This window comes from Crocodylus porosus, unplaced genomic scaffold, assembly GCF_001723895.1.
Source record: "Crocodylus porosus isolate Cpor-Errol unplaced genomic scaffold, CroPor_comp1, whole genome shotgun sequence".
NCBI lineage: Eukaryota > Metazoa > Chordata > Crocodylia > Crocodylidae > Crocodylus > Crocodylus porosus.
In genome coordinates, this window is record NW_017728915.1 from 28,839,275 (window position 1) to 28,855,613 (window position 16,339).

The 16,339-nt window shown below is 40.5% G+C and overlaps 1 long non-coding RNA gene across 1 annotated transcript; it reads left to right on the forward strand.

The window, feature by feature from the left end:
• The first annotated feature begins 4,099 nt into the window (after positions 1–4,099).
• LOC109310801 lies at positions 4,100–15,467 on the forward strand. The gene is made up of 3 exons (XR_002101328.1): positions 4,100–4,156; positions 6,760–6,763; positions 15,456–15,467. It is a non-coding gene; the product is annotated as an uncharacterized LOC109310801 (long non-coding RNA).
• Positions 15,468–16,339: the final 872 nt, after the last annotated feature.

Consider the following 16,339-nt stretch of genomic DNA (forward strand, 5'->3'; position numbering starts at 1 on the left):
CCTGCTGTAATAATCAGTTTAAACTTGGTTGAAAAATTTCCATGAGATTTTTTTTTTTTTTTCATGAAAAGGTGAACATTTATGTACTGTCTTTTTATTCTTTCCAACCATCTATGCAGCAAGTAGTAGTGATTTTGGACAAGACCTCAAGGTGAAAAACCATTAACTCCACTGAACCATCCAGTCTCCTGACAACCATTTTCTTTAAATAAAGCTCATTTTCCTAAGTAAATAGAAAAACTATTAGAGTGACAAAATGATTCTCTTGAGAAGCTGATAGTACTGACTTTTGGGAAATACTGCTGTTTCTTATTTGGAGGAGAAAAAGACCTCTTTTAATGATATCCCAATTAAATAGAGAAATAAAAGGAAAAGGATATTCCTAATGCAGAAGCTGAGAAAGCGATCCTTTTTATTGATTGCCTACCCAATCCCTGATTTCATCAAGCTTCAATTAATTTAATTTACTAAAACCATAGATTATAATGTTAGTAGTATGAGATTCTTTCACGTTATAGGTGGTACAGGTGGTTACATCTATAATTAAATTGTCCACTACGTTCCATTTCATACCCTGTTTTAGCACGTGAGCAAATTAATAATTCAGTCTTCGGACCAAGGTTTGAATAATGTACAAACATGCTCAATTATGAGAATAAAGCAAAAAATCTGCTTAGTCAATGAGCAATGTCCAGCTACGAATGAGGCATATTGCATATGGGGCTTATGCAGAAACAAAGTGCGATGTCATATATTTAAAGGCTGCATCACAATGTTTACAAGGAAATGGAAGTGAATTAAGGTAGACTTAAAGGTTGCATTTCCAAAAATGTTTGCATCTTTGGCTTTGTAACAATGATATTCTTTTCATGTAGTCTTTGGTATATTGCGTGTGCTGCTGCCTATGCTTGGTATACAGAAATACAAGAAGTTATTCGTTAACTTTTAATACATAAACCCTACATACAAATCTTTGCCAGATCAAGGTCTTGTCATTATGTAAACTACAAACTAATAAGTATAGAGGTTCACTTAAACACTTTCTAAACCAAAGTAAAATAATGATTTGCCAGGAAACTAGTTTATACATGTGACAAATATTTTCCAAAGTAGTACTACTTAGTTATATCCTATCTAATGGGCATTTAATAACTTAAAGAATTATCGATTTTTATTATTTTTTTAATATACAAAATCAGAAATATTATCAATAAACTATGACTTCATTCATTAATTTATCATGTGATGTTAAACTGTACATAAGGGTTATTTTTATTCTAAAGCCAACTCCCGAGGGTTTATAAGTTGGCTCTTTAAAACCCTCGTAGGTTAAAATTTGGTACCAATACTCTCTGTCTTTTTACTTCGTACAAAAAGCTTTAATGAAAAGCAGCTTGTTTTCACATCTATACAACTTTTGCAATCCTGCAAATTTAATGCCTGTGAAAAGTTAGTTCTCAAAGTGACAAAAGTTCAGCACAGTCTGTCAGATAAAATTGTGTATACCAATCAGCAAAAGTTAATGGTACAAAACTGGAATAGTCCAAACAAAAGTCCTATTGATACAAACCAAGCACTGGCTTCAGATTATTTTTATTGGGCAAGCAAGAAGAATATAGGACTACAAATCAGTGGACCAAAGTTGATGCATGTCACAGGGGGAGGATCACATAGCCAGTCTCAGTTCTGGACTACCCTTCTGTCTAAGGCAGTTTGCTCTGTCTCACCTGCCGCAACTTGCTGTTCAATAATATAAGATGAAATAAGTGGGAGGCTGCCTATTTAATGCCCCAATGCCAGGAGGTCTACACACGGCTCTGATGCTTCCTTACTATGTCCCGTGCTTCACATATGGCATCCAAAATTATAGTTGCTCCAGCCAGAAGGTGGGCCAAACTCTGCCCCTTTTTTGGGGCCTCTCACACTCAACTCACTCATTCTGCCCCCTCTCACAAGGCCTCGTTCACTCTGGCCACTCTTACAGGTTCTCCTTCATGCTGTCCTTCGTTCGGCCTCTCAACCTGCCCTGCTCCTCTTGAGTGGCCCCTTTGGGCCCTCAGGCTTGCCTTCTTCCACTCCAGGCGATTCCCCATGCAGCCCTTCAGGTGCCTCCTTGTGCCTAACACTAGGCCAACTCTAACCACAAGCCCCTCACCAGGCACTAGACTTTCTGCCCCCACCTTCCTGGGGCCACTCTCTACCCCTCACTGGGGCTAACTCTGTGCCCCCTTCCTGGGGCTTGGGGTCTTACATCCCCAGGGTCTCAGGTGCCTTTTCCTCAGTGTGCCTGTCCCCAGTGTCTATTCTGTCACCACTGAGAAGTGGGGGCTAGGATTATAAGGCACCCCTGCCTTTCACTGAAGAGGCTACTGGCCTGGCATTTCTGGAGAGCTACCTCACCACAGGCAGCCCTACCAGGCCATCTATCCCCAGCATGGTGCAGTTTTAAGTCATAGCCAGGACCAGGAGCCTCCTGCCATCCCCATAGCTTCTACCCTTAACTCCAAAGTGTAGTTACTCAGCTGGGTGGTGTCTTTCTAGTTGCCAGCAGCAGACAGCTGGCTCAGCCCAAGTGCCTGAGATAAAATGGAGTCTGCTCAGCTCTGTCCTCCAATCACATGGCCCTTATCAGGTCATGTGACCACCTCATCAGGGCTGGCCTGCACCTGCCAGCTGCTTTTCTGTCATTCGCAGCCCTTAAAGTGGTAAGCATCAAAGGTGCTTTGTCACAATGTGCCAGAAATTTGTCTTATTGCTGGATAGAATTAAAGATGGGACCATTCTATCCAATTCCCTTTTTTGGTATTCTTGCTTGATACTGACACCAATATACTAGGCACACATAGTTGTCATTATGTCAGCTCCTAGGACCCTGTAATCCACCATGACATCACTAAACCTTTGCCTAGGGACAGAAATTGCACATAAATTGGTGTAAGTGGTCAGAAACTGGTTCAAACCTGTAACACAACAGAAGTTCAGTACACACAAACTGCTTTCAAAATGGTCAAAATCAGCTTAAGATAAACCTGGATGGTTGTAGTATTAAACTTTGCTAATTTAAGTTAAATCAGTTTATTGAACTTCTGTCCCAGATCCCCTCCAGATTCAAGGTAACTCACAGTTCCCCAGGATACTTTGCACTTCCCCCACCAACCCCATTCCCCCTTGCAGGGTGGACAGGCTGGCCTTGGCCCAAGCTGCTTCAACCAAGCAGGGTGGCATGCTTTAGTGCCCCCCACCCAGGTTCTGGCGTGAGCCACTGCAGGCATGTGACTGCATTTCTGGATTCAACAGTGAATGTCTATTCAACTTTTTAGCAGTTCAACCTATGCAGTTTAGACTAATGTGCAAAGATTGAATCGATTCAGTCTCAGGCTTTTTGATTGTCTGAGCTTAGCCTTGATGTGCTTATTCTAAGTCATAATCTGAGCAGGATCAGCCAGAGAGGGACCCAGATAACATTTCCATCCCCATTGGCTTCAGCTGAATTTCTGATACCGCTTGGAACATGAGACTTTCTTTTGTTTCACAGGATGTCCAGGGTTTCTTCAAGTGTGTTTTTTTTTTTTTTTTTTTCTTAAAGGAGCAGTGTTGGCCCATGTGGGGCACGCATGGGGGAGCAGGGGTGGGGTTTGGGGCTCGTGCAGAGCCCCCCATGCAGTGTGGGGATGTGGGGGCAGTGGCAGCACCTACTGAGCCAGGGTATTTCCCCCACCCCCCCAAGTGCTGGGAGCTGGGGCGGGAAGGGCAGCCAGTGCTGGGGTGGGAGAAGGCCAGTCTCCCGACTTTGCCGAATAGAATCAGGACAGTGATTTGAATCATGGAATTGAATCATGGTCTGCCGAATTCACTGAATCTGAATCCAGAGCAAATACTAGCCACTTCACACAGGCCTATTGACCATCAGCAGCAGACTCCAGGGCCTCAGATAGGTAGATATGCTGACACCAGTGCTTATAGTCACTACAGCAGCTACTACATACTATACTACATGGGTTTGAATGAGTGTGTGTGTGTGCATGCACTAAGGTGACCAGACCAGTACCATCCATAACTCAAATCTTTCATTTATGATTTTATTGGTAACTTCACATCCTCCCCAATAAATTAGAATTTCTTACGATCCTGTGAGTTGATCCTTTTGTAGCCAACAGTAGTCCTATTTAGGGGGGAAAAAGATTTTAAATATTAATACTGCTATGGGATCCGTGTTTTGTCATTTCACATCCATCGCAATAATTAGTTAATCTTGCATGTTGACTTTGATAAATTCAGCAAGACTAAAAGAGACATGTATTTGGGACTGGAACATCACATTCATATGCATGCAAGTGGTGTGTTAGACACTCAAGGTTCATTGCTTCGTTTTGGAGAGCAAAAGTCCAGTGCCACCTGCATAGCTCAGAAAATCATGACTCGGTCAGATCTTCCTTTTCTAAGTTGCTTATGACAGTTTTGTTTCCCAGTGACAAGGGGAAAGTCAAAAACCATGAGAGATGTTGGAAAATCTGAAACATTTTCTCACAGAAATAACTTGCCACTTGACACCTAACTGAAGTTAATCACAAAAGACTTATGTGGATGGGAACAAAAGACTGGTGACATTTAGTGTTCATAAATAATGTAAGCATCCATTTTAGTTAGCTATTTTGTTATCAACTGTCCAAATATTTTAACTGCCACCAGTCAAATCCTTAGATATGGGTTCCATTGTTTCTCTTCCAAACAAAACAATGAAATGAGACGCCAAATAAGTGAAGCATTTGTAGAGAAAATCTAGAGAGGATATGAAAGATTGGATATGAAATTACTCATGCTCCCTAGAGTACTGTATTCAATTAATGAAATGCTAAGTAGTCCACAGTTATGGCCTTGCACATTGGACCTCAGAAGAGGGTTATTTGTCACTGTTGCAAAGACTGAAAGAATAAAGAAATTAATTATAATGTTATCTGTTATGTTTTTGTTTGTGGACATTGGGTGATGGTATCTGAAACAGAGTACAGCAATGCTCAAATTGTCATAAAACTCTAGGGGCTAGTGAGAGGAGCCTACCTGAACAGAGGAAAGAATGAATAAGTGTGGATTCTTAGGTTTTGTGGAGTGCTTTCATTAAACGGAACTATCAACTCTAATGGTTTTAAGTAGGTTTTGTTTTTATTTATTGAATACAAATTGAACATGTAATATATACTGCAAATGTACATAATGTAATATAATTGTACATTAAACATGTAATCCACTCTAAATTTTGAGCTGGGCTCTTGCCCTAGCTGAATTCCCTTTGTACCACTTTGGTGTTATAAACTAGAAAACCTTCCTGAGGATTTCTTTTAGTGTTTTAAAGAGTCTTCAGGTGGTATGAAGCTGGTATAGTTACCTTGACCCTTTCGTATTCCTTTGCTTTTAGTGTAGTAGTATAATTTAGAACTATTCTTTGGATGGCTACGTCAAGGTACCAAAATGTTGGTTTAGCTCTCCCTGGGTATACACCACAGGTTTTAATCCACATTAAATTAAATAGTTTATCAAATTTAAACTTGTTTATATTGGAGTGTTGCCTCAGTGTTTGCATGCACTAGGTTTTCAAATGAATTAAGCCTGGTCCCTGGCCAGCACTGCAGGAGAGCAGGATGGTCCAGTGCTGCTGCCCCAGCCTGAGGCCTTCCCCCCCCACCCCATGCCCACTAGCAAACTGCACAAGAAAAGAAAAGCAGATGCAATTAAAAAGTAGAAACAATTTGAAGGAGCGAGCTACAAAAAAAATGGCAGCACCATTTGGTGGACAAAGAGACTCATTGCACATCTCTGAATGGCTTTGTGTTTGCATGCAACAAATCCTTAGACACGACGTTTTAATTCCCAGTGAGCCAAATTAACTGTCTGAGGAGTTTTAGTTTAATGCACCAGAAAGACTTTTAAAGTGTCCAGAAAACCCACTTGTGCAAAGAGTCATGCAGTTACAGTGCAAGAAAAGGCAAAAAGCATGGCATCTACAAAGCCCCCCCTAGTTACAGGTATAGGACTGAATTTAGGTTGGCCAAACAAGGAGATTTAGCATTCTACTCCCTATTCCAGTGTCCTGCTCAAGTAATTGAACTGTGTGTTCATAGATATACTGAAAACAGAGGGAATGCAGAAGCAGTCTTGGTGTGCCCAGATACATGAATGACTAGATGATCCAATCAGCCACAGAATTTCTGGTTACAGCTGTTTTCCTGCTCTCCCTTAGTATCTATGTGCTGCCATCTCTGAAGAAATCACATAGCAGATCCTACACACCATGCAGTGTTTCAGATATAGTTGCCTGCTGCACTATGGTGAAAAAATGAAGTATTGATGGTTATATTATTTGATGAACAACTGCTTGCATTATTAAATTAATTATATGGCTTAGAATATATAATTGCCAGTAATTAATCACTTAATGGCAATTGTATATGCCTATAAATTACTTATTTGATATATCTGAAGAATACTGTTAGCTAACTTTCAACCAGCTGTTGTAATTCACTTACCTTATTTCTCCCATCCCCGTTTCTCTTCTTATTCTTTTTTTGTTTGTTTGTTTGTTTTTTAACTCAGTCCTCCAGTAAGGGATTAAAAAAATACATGGCATAATTAATTATGCTACAAGGATAAAGTACTTGGCATGACCATTTTACCAGAAATCAATAGTCTGACAGATATTGAAATGAACTACCTGGTATGTTAAAATAGATACAAATGTATGAATAGTAAGACTGAAAAAGGTAGCATAGTGCTTTTTAAGATTAACAGAAAATAAGTTTTTAGGCTATTTCAATAATCAGTCAGATCTGTATTTATTTTTTAAATCTTTGTAATTCCTGTCAAAAGTACTCTTCCTTTGAATATAGTGGCTGTCCTTTGACTTTATCTGTATCTCTTCTGGTATTTTTGTGAAAATATTCTTTTATCTATTATACTCAGTGTACCAGATACTCTACCGTTCTTTGTTATCTTGAATAGCCAACTCACCTGCCTCACCAAAAAAAGTAATATCTCCATTATGTTGAAAAAGTATATACCTTTAATTTGGATTTTTGAAGTATGAGTTAAAGATTTTTGGGTTTTTTAATTTAAGAGATAGGGACTTCAAATGCTTGAATTGATCAGAAATATTTTGAGCTTTATAAAGAAATTGTTTAGACATATCCTTATTTAATAGTCTTGTTAATCTTAACTTAAAGTATTTTTGTGTGCAGTTTGTTTTCTTTTTATCTCATCAACCACACAAAACTAATTTAGGAAGTTGTCTCTATGGTTTCATGGACCTCTAGAAAATGTAAATGTATTACTAAAATAATTAGTGTTATTATCACCCCTTATTTAGATGTCCATGAAACATGTCAAATTCATATTTATTTGTAGGATGATTTCTAAAATACCAAGGGGGAGGGAACCCCATTAACATCGAAGCATGAAATGAACTATCACTGTCTAACTGTGATATCTTAGGTAGGGAAGTTCACTTATATTCCAAAATACAGCTATTATTGGTAAATGTTATCCTCGCTGCTTGAAAGAGAGATCTGGACTGGAGAAGAAAACAGGTAGTGACTCCTGCACTAAGGAATTGGAAAAAAGCATGGCCATTGGCCAGTAGGCGCAAGCCTGCCTGCTTGAGTGGAGACCCCTCCTACATATAACTTGATTAGACATTCTCCTCAGAATCATCTAGGATGACTTTTTGGTATCTTGTGAATGTACTAAAAGTCTGATGGCGGCTTGTGGCAGGGTGCTTGAGTAGAGTGGCCATTTAGAGATCCAGGATATATATAGGGTGTAGCAGCAGTTTGCTGCCTGGCAGCTATGAGAGAGCCTCAGCTCCGCTGGCTCAGGAACAGCTTGGAGGTTTATGGGCTGGGGTTATGTTCATGGAGGAGGGTCCTGGTCCTGGGAATGACCTAAAGCTGCTCCCTGCTGGGGGGTGGGTGTCTTGGTGGGGCTCCTGGTGGTGTGAGAGCTCCCAGGAAATGCCAGGCCAGTTGCTACCCAGGTGAAAAGTGTGTTGGGGCACCTTAATAAACCTAGCCCCCACAACCAGGTGAGTAACCCCATAGTAGGCCTGAGAAGGTGGACCCATGTCAGAGTGTGGGCTAGTTTGTCAGAAGCATGACTTGAGCTCCCCCTCTCCCCCTCAACAGGTCAGTGCTGGGGCCAGGACCAGAAGAGTCAAAAGGGCCAGGGGCCCACTGTAAGGGATGTCCAGAGCCAGGAGCTTGGGGTTCTGACTGGCCTTAGAGGTGAGGCCAGGGCCTGTGTGGCCAAAGGTCCCGGGGAGGGCGGGGCCTACCTGAGAAGGGGAAGAGTTCAGGGAGCTAGTCACCCCAGAATGAGGGTAGGGTAGGCCACCTGATTAGGAGGGATCTAGTTTGGGTCCAAACTAGCAGGTTATGGGGCCCAATGTAGGGCCAGAGACATTAAGACCTTAGATGCCATCAGTGAGGCATGGGCTGTGGTATAGGGGAGGTTCAGAGCCACAGATAATGGTCCCTGGCATTGGGGCAGGAAATGAGCAGCCTCCCACCTGGGTAATCATTTTTTCCTTCAAGGTGTGGCAAGTAAGACAAGCAGGTGGTTAGCCCAGAAGCAGGTGGGCAGGCTAACTTCTAACCAGCCCTGGGAAGGCCCCCTGTTGCACAGCCTTAGATGGAAATGATTAAGGAAGGAATGATGGTCTTTCCTGTATGAGTTACTCCCAAGTGACTTAAAGTTGCAGCTTAGTTAAACTGCATATCTTGAACCACATCCAGGACAAGATATCCAGTCAGGACAAGCTCTTCTTGTTGCTGCTGGTATCTGCTTCTCTTTTTAGTTATCATCCTAAATACATTTTGACTACTTCCTGGAAAAAGTAGTATCTTGTTTTAACGGTTAGCCTGTAGCAGAGCAAGGTGGGCCTGTTTTGTATTGGGGAACCACTCATTCAGAATGCAGTGATATTTATTTATACTGCAGATTACTAGTTCAGACATCACATTTGAAGGTTTTAATGTATAAGGACCATAAAATAACTTCTTAGGGATAATATTTAATATGTGAGAAATTAATATTTCATTGCTGTCACAATACATGTTTAGCTCCTCCTACATTAAGGTAATTTGGGGAAGACATAGAGATCTTGGCCATTCACTATGTCCCTCACCACAAAATATAGAAAAAACAAAGTAAATTTGACAATGCCTGTATTAAACAACTGTGCATAAAGAAATATAGGTCCAGATTGTCAGATGATAAAGTATCATTTAAGTAGTAGTATTATGAGTAGGCTTTTTAAAAAACAAACAAACAAAAAAAACCCTGAAGTGATGAATATGCAGGTTTTCTTTCTTCCCTATAACTTCCCTGTTTGAGAATGAAAGATTGTTTATGTTTTTTAAACTTGCATTTACTGGAAAGCTAGAGGAAGCCATCCAATCATGAGGAGTAAATCAGACTGTAATTTGTTTTGAGCTTCTGCATAAAAAACCCCATTCTCTTGTGACTGTCATCGTCACCACTTTCCACTAATCAAAAGGGCAGAAATTAAATTTCTTACTAAAACTATAATCAGTGCTATTCAATTAATTGGCAATTGTCTGAGAGTTTTAAAAAGAGAGGGCTATATAACATAATCTGGGCCATGCAGTGAACGAAATATCTTTGATTACATGTATTTGTTAGAGAAGTAGATTTTTGCAGTGCACCTTACCTGAAAGATCATTCTATAGGAGCTCGTCGAAGTCCCCTGCCTACCTATGCAGTTTGGTAAAATGGCTGGCAAGAAACCTTCAGACAATGATGCAGATGGCACACTCTGGGAACCAAGACTTCTGCAGCATGCATTGCATTTGGCAACAAGTAAATGACGCAAAGGAAATGGAAGATTTAGGCTACATAGGAAGTAATTTAAACCTTCTATTTCAACCAAACCCAAGGTACATGCTGTCAGGTTTTGTTGCTCCTGGCCTTTTAAATTACATCGGCAGAATCTCATGTACACAGAGACAGTGTAAGATTTCCTATTGTATTTTTTATCCGTAAGCTTCTGACTACTCGGTCCTGATAAATATACAATCGGACATCAGACAATGAACATTCATTTTCTTGTCTCTCTTTTTGCTGTTTAGATCAGGAATGAGATGGCTCCATCAGTTGAGTCAAAAAGTAGATATTGTTATTTTGTGATGTGGGCAATTTGCTACTGAAAGTTCGGCTTGTTTAAGCCCAAAGAGTAGACATCGTATTCTTATTCTGAAGGTGAAAAGCCTTTGTATTATGTAATGAGCCTTCAAAGTATGGAAAGATGATGTATTTGAAACAGAAACATTACTTTATGTGGCATGCTTCTCTTTAAACGTGGGGAGGGGGGAATCCAATCTCTAGACAATTTCCAGAAACCAGAAAGAAAACAATGCAATTGCCAAGAAAGCAATCAGACACTTTTTTGTGCTACATGTCTTGATTTTTAATAGAGATAGCTTTATCTGTCAAGACATGATTTGATATTCAATATAATATTTTTGAGAGTACAAAGAAGTTTAAAATTGTTCTTTCAGGATTTAAAAAAAAGTAATTTAAATGTAAAGATATGTTGAAGAGAAAAACAGTGCTTAAATATTACAAAGTGTAAGATCTATTTGCTTGCATATATATATATAAAATAAATAAGAGAGAGATTCATATTTTTTTTCGTTCCAAATGTAGTCATCTTTTTGTCTACTGGTATGTATGGAAGGATTTCTTTAATAATTTTTATATTCCTGTTCGAGGACAAAATACTAAATCTCATGGTTTTTATTTTATTCACAAAAAGTATACCAGTGACTCGCTAAACAACATTATTTGGGATCTTTGGATCCTATAAAGTACAGGAAAACAGGAAATTATGTTATTTTGCTATCATTTTGCATACACATCGCCCTAATTTTATCTTGTAAAACAACAGTGACTTGAAAAGCTTGGTAAGAATATCCAATTTATAGAAGCTACAAATGCATTTTTCTATGACCTTGAATACAAAATGATTCTGAACCATCATAGTTTCTTCAGACTCATTAATAAAGCTGCTGATTCTTTCCCTCATTAGCATATTGTGGATGATATAATTTTGTCTATTAGATCTTAGCTTTTGTGCGCATGTATTTTTATTTCAAACAGTACATTATTTAGAAATTATATTAGTTGTTTACTGCTCTGAGAGATGTCTTAATCAGAAAACAAAACGAAAATGTTCCTCTTCACTTCATATAGCGGACACACCTTAATGTCCTGTCATGTTAAACACTTTGCAGAGTGTTACACTGGATAAAAATTCATAGTGATTTGGAAGCAATCTAATTCTACTTGCTGGCTGCCTTTAAGTGTGGTCCATTATACATCTGATAGAAGCAGGGCATAAGAATCCCTTTCCTTTAAAGTATTCAATTTTTGCACGTGTGACCAGAAACAGGTCTATTTACCATTGCTTTTTTCCTATTACAAGTATACATTTTTTTTAACAAGGAAGAAGATGATAAAGAATGTCACACAAAGTTTACTTTCAAATTTCTCTCTTTCTCTCTCTTTCTCTTTCCTCTTTAAAATAATCAGGTGTTCTTCTTTACCAGGTGGTGGTGTTCTTCTTTTGACTAGCTGCATAATTCTGCATAGATCTCCATGTAGCTGTAAAGATGCTAGGTGCAATAGTTGAGAGACTAAAGTACAAATGAGTTGTCATCTGAATACCAAGAATTATAATTTCATTATAGATTTGTTTGAAATGGCATGAGCTTTATTACTGTCAGCATTCTAGTCCATTATAAATCAGTCTTTCTTAGTGTTTTAGCGTAAGGAAGATGACTTACTAGGGAAGCAAAACATGCAACATTTCAACAAGCACATTACAGGTTTACTAGGTCATCACCTTACTGGTGAATTTTTCTATTGTGATATTCAGTATCCATCTACAAGTGTTACATTTTACCAGAATCACAGCTCCTGGTAAAAACCCCAACTGTTCAGGCATTCACAGTTTTTCTTGGAACAGAAATGGTGGTTCTGAAAGAAAAATAACCCACCTCTGATCCAATAGAGGTCACTCTTGGGTGAGTGTTTTCCTGGGAGAATGAATGCCTGTACACATCCCTAATACTTAACTCCTTCTAGGGACCAGGAGGAGGGAACAGAGCAGAAATGCTCCCTGTACCTTGCCAAAGCCAAGGTCACCCAAGTTTGTGGAGGGCATGAGGAACAGCTGCTGTTCACTTCCTCCCAGTCCCAGGAGAAGTTGAGCAGTGGGGAAAGGCTCCATGCTTACCCAAGCCCAGGGTCACCCCAGTCTGGAGAATTCATGGGGTGGGGCAGCTGTGCCTGGCCCTCCCATAGAATAGAAGGGAAGGGAAGGAGCAGCCACCTAATGCTCCCTGCCTGTGTCTCAATGCAAGTAGGGATGGAGGTTAGTCTCACTACTCCAGTCTCCCTGGGAATGGCGGGAAACTTTCCTAGGATAGGGGGGTTTGCCCCACTGTTCTCTTTGCTTTCTTCAGACCAGGATCATCTGGCCTTGGGAAAGCATGAAAAGGAAGAGATAAAAATTAGTTGCAAGCTTAAGATTTGTACCATTCCCTCTTTCAGAAACATTTCTTCTCATGCTAGAAAAAAAATCTACCACTAGAAATGAATAACTGTTCATCAGCAGTGAGGGACAAATTATATTTCTGTAAAGAGGCAGGGGAGATGTATGGAGAAAAAGTGGCTGAAATTGTTTTGTTTTTGTAATAAATTATGGGCTCAGTGAAGTCGATAACAAATTTCCTATTGAGACTAAAGTAGTCTGAGGACCAGATTTTCCTACTACTTTGGAAAGTGATAGCACTTGAGGTGCCGAACTCAACACATTCCGTATCTTCTACAATTTCTACAGTCATATCGAAACTGTCATCACTATGAGGATAGACCTGGTTGAGGATGGGATCAACATAATTCTCCTCTCTCTCATACCACTGCACAGAGCCTGCTGCAATTTTTCATGTTAAAAAAACAACCGATACTGTATACTAGTGTATACAGACTTTCAAATAACCTGGAAGAATTCTTCTAGGTTTGTTTCCTGCTAGAAACACTTGCTCAGGGATACCTGAACAGATGTTCAAGTGCTGGGCCACCGAAGAGCATAGAGTTTGCAGTGCTGATGCTGTGCAACCAAGGGGCCCCTGTGCATATATCTTATCGTGCTCTGAAGTCTCCCTTAGTCTTCCCAGAGATGGATGGCAGCAGTTCACAGGGCAACCCAGACTGGCTGAGCCAGGCTGCTCAGGGTAAGCCTGTGAGTCCTCCTAGCACAGTGTAAGATTGTGCAGGGTGGGGTTTGCTGCTCTAACTGAATAGGAAATAGTAGAGTCCAGGGGATGATGCACTGTCTCTCTAGGGAGTCCAAGGAAGGCATGAGGTGGGAGCAAATCAGCATGGGATGCTGGAAGACTGTGCTTTGGCTTCTCTCAGAAGAGAACGTGCACAGGCATTTCTCTCCCAGGAAGAATTCTCCTGGGAGTGATTTAATGCTGGTTTTTCATGGGTTATTTTTGTTTTGGGGAGAAAAATCTTGAACAGCTGTACATTCATGGTGACTCCCAGGAGAAACGGGATACCTATATGTGGCCTAAGTTGCCTGGATGAGGACTTACCTGCTACATAAATATTTAAATATGAAAAAGAGACAAAGTAATAGGAAATCAAAGTCCAGCATGGTTTCTTCTTCATGGAATGTTTAAGCACTATGAGAAATCTCATTCAAATACATGATCCACACTTGTTCCTCCATGGGAATGTTGCACACTCCCACCATGTTCTATGCCACTATGTTCCAGGCAATATGCCTGATACAAAATTTCTTCTTTTACCCAAATTTTGCAATTAGGTAAGCCCCATTCTTATGAAAAGCACTTGCAATAACTGAGCTTCTAAGGTTAATTCTACCCCAGGATTGTAACTGGTAAGCAAATACAATTATCCTGTGAAAAATTCCATTGTATACACTTTTGTTTTGTTCAAAATGGGGACAAGAGAGAAATTCTGAAAATAGCATAGAAGAGAGAAAACTTATATAACATCAACACTATGTTGTAGTATAGTATATCACATTATATTATTGTATATTTTATTATATTTTTCTTACTGTCACAGTCTCAATTTTTTTTGAAACAGTACTTTCCAATGGGAAATCTCTCTGCCAAAGTTCTATAGTCCGAAATAACACTGAGAGAGATAAATGTCACCTCTTCTCATAAAATCTGGTTAATTAACTAATTATCAGTGCCTCCAAATGTTTCTACCTTATGGGAACAAATATATTGCCTATGCAAATTAATGTAAACTTCTATCTAAAAATAAAATCTTTTTAAGGGTGGTCCATTATTGCTGCCTAATTCAAACTGCCTTCCCCAAGCACTGTAGACAAATCTGCTTCTCTTCCTCCTTGAGTTGTCACTTTCTCTTCTGCAGCTTCCTTTATCATCTCACTTGCTGTATAAGAAGATCACTTCTTCAAGTGGTGCCTCCAGGGAGCAACACTTCAAACAATAGCAGTTGACCTTCTATCATCACCCCTATGGATAAATAATGTGAATGATGTTTTTGAGCACTTTCAGCATGAATACTCTATCAGACAATGTAAGCCCTTCCCTAAGGACTTGGGATCTTTTCATAAGAGTAACAATATTTAATATCTAGTGGACACCATCTAAATATGTGTGTGTATGTCAGTAATTTAAAATCTACTGTAGCAATTTGCATATTCAATAAAGTTGTTCAATAATCACGAGCAGGAAAATTGCAAAAAGCTGAGCAGGAAAATTGTGAATGAGGAGCTGGGCATCTTAAAAGGAGTCTTCTAGGTTTTTATTATGTCAGTGATTCAGCATACCTGTTTAATCTTCACATTGAAATGTTAATGCATGTCTTTGATAGCAGATTTCGTATTAAAGGCATGCAGGTGCTGTTGTTCTCCATCTAAGCAATCACCCAAAGATCTATCAATGCAAGTTTCTAAAGCTGTTCATTTCCAAATGCAAGGAGTAAAAAAGAAGACTGAAGATGAAAGCAGTTCAGAGGAAGACATGGAAACTCCTTAAGTGCAGTTATTTAAGACCTCACCAAGAAGAATTGATATTTCCCCCCACAAAATATCTTAAACTTGGCCTTTACTTATACCTTGGATTTTTACTTCCTGTAAGTAACATTCTTGAAAGCATTTCTTTTTTTCATGGAAAAACAAAAAACTGAAAGCCATGTTGGCCTGATTGATGCTTTGGTGATGACTTTTTTATAATTTAACCCATCAGTGACAAATTTCTCCCAAGATTTCCTAGGCAGCTGTTTTAGTAGCTTCTTCCAGAATGTGAAAGGGGGCATGCTTGGGACTGGGTCTCATGCCAGCCCGCCGACCTGTCCCTACAGGGCAGTCCGCTCAGTCTCACCTGCCACAACTTTGCTGTTCCCATAAAGAGGTGGTAAATGTGGGAGACTACCTGTTACGTGCTCCAAAGCCAGGGGGTGCTATCTACAGCTCTGAACCTCCCCTAAACTGTAGCCCATGCCCCACAGATGGCATCCACAAGATGCTCACACCCCACACCATGACTGTTGCTCCAGGGTCTCACAGGAACTCTCATTTCCCACCCCCTCCATGGAGCAGCAGGTCATTGTGCTCAAACTACAGGTCTTACTTTCAACCCACACTTGGCCTCCTACCAGTGGAGGACTTACCGGGGTCAGGACTCGCCTGTCACACTCTGGCTGAGCCTACCCTTTCTCAGCCTCTGGCCCAAACTGCTCCCTCAGCCTCTGCAGCCCCATCTGGGGTCCCTACTATGCCCTCTCTAGAGCCTCTGCACAACACCCCATTCTGGGGTCCTCTTATCCTCACACCTGACTCCTCCTCCTGGGGGTTGGCCCATGTGGTGCCCTTCAGGCTGATCCTCAGTTCTGTTTGACCCTCTTATGAGCCCTCACTACCACCCCCCTCTTTGGGGTTACACATCTATCCCTTCCTTTGGGATTCCTGGGTTTCCCTCCACTGTGGAGGCTCAGGTGGCTGTAGCTGTGCCTGGCCCCTTGCATCCATCATGTTGTGGGGGCTAGGGGTTAAGGCACCCCAACCTGCCTTTTACCAAAGTGTTAGCTGGCCTGGCATTTCCTGGGGGCTCCCGCACCACCAGAAACCCCACCCTGCCACCCATCCCTGGCAGAGTGCAGTTTTAGGTCATGCCCAGGGTCAAGAACTTCCTAGCCATCCCTATAACCTCTTGCCCTTACCTCCTAGATGTTTCACACAGGCTTTCAGCTGGGCAATGTT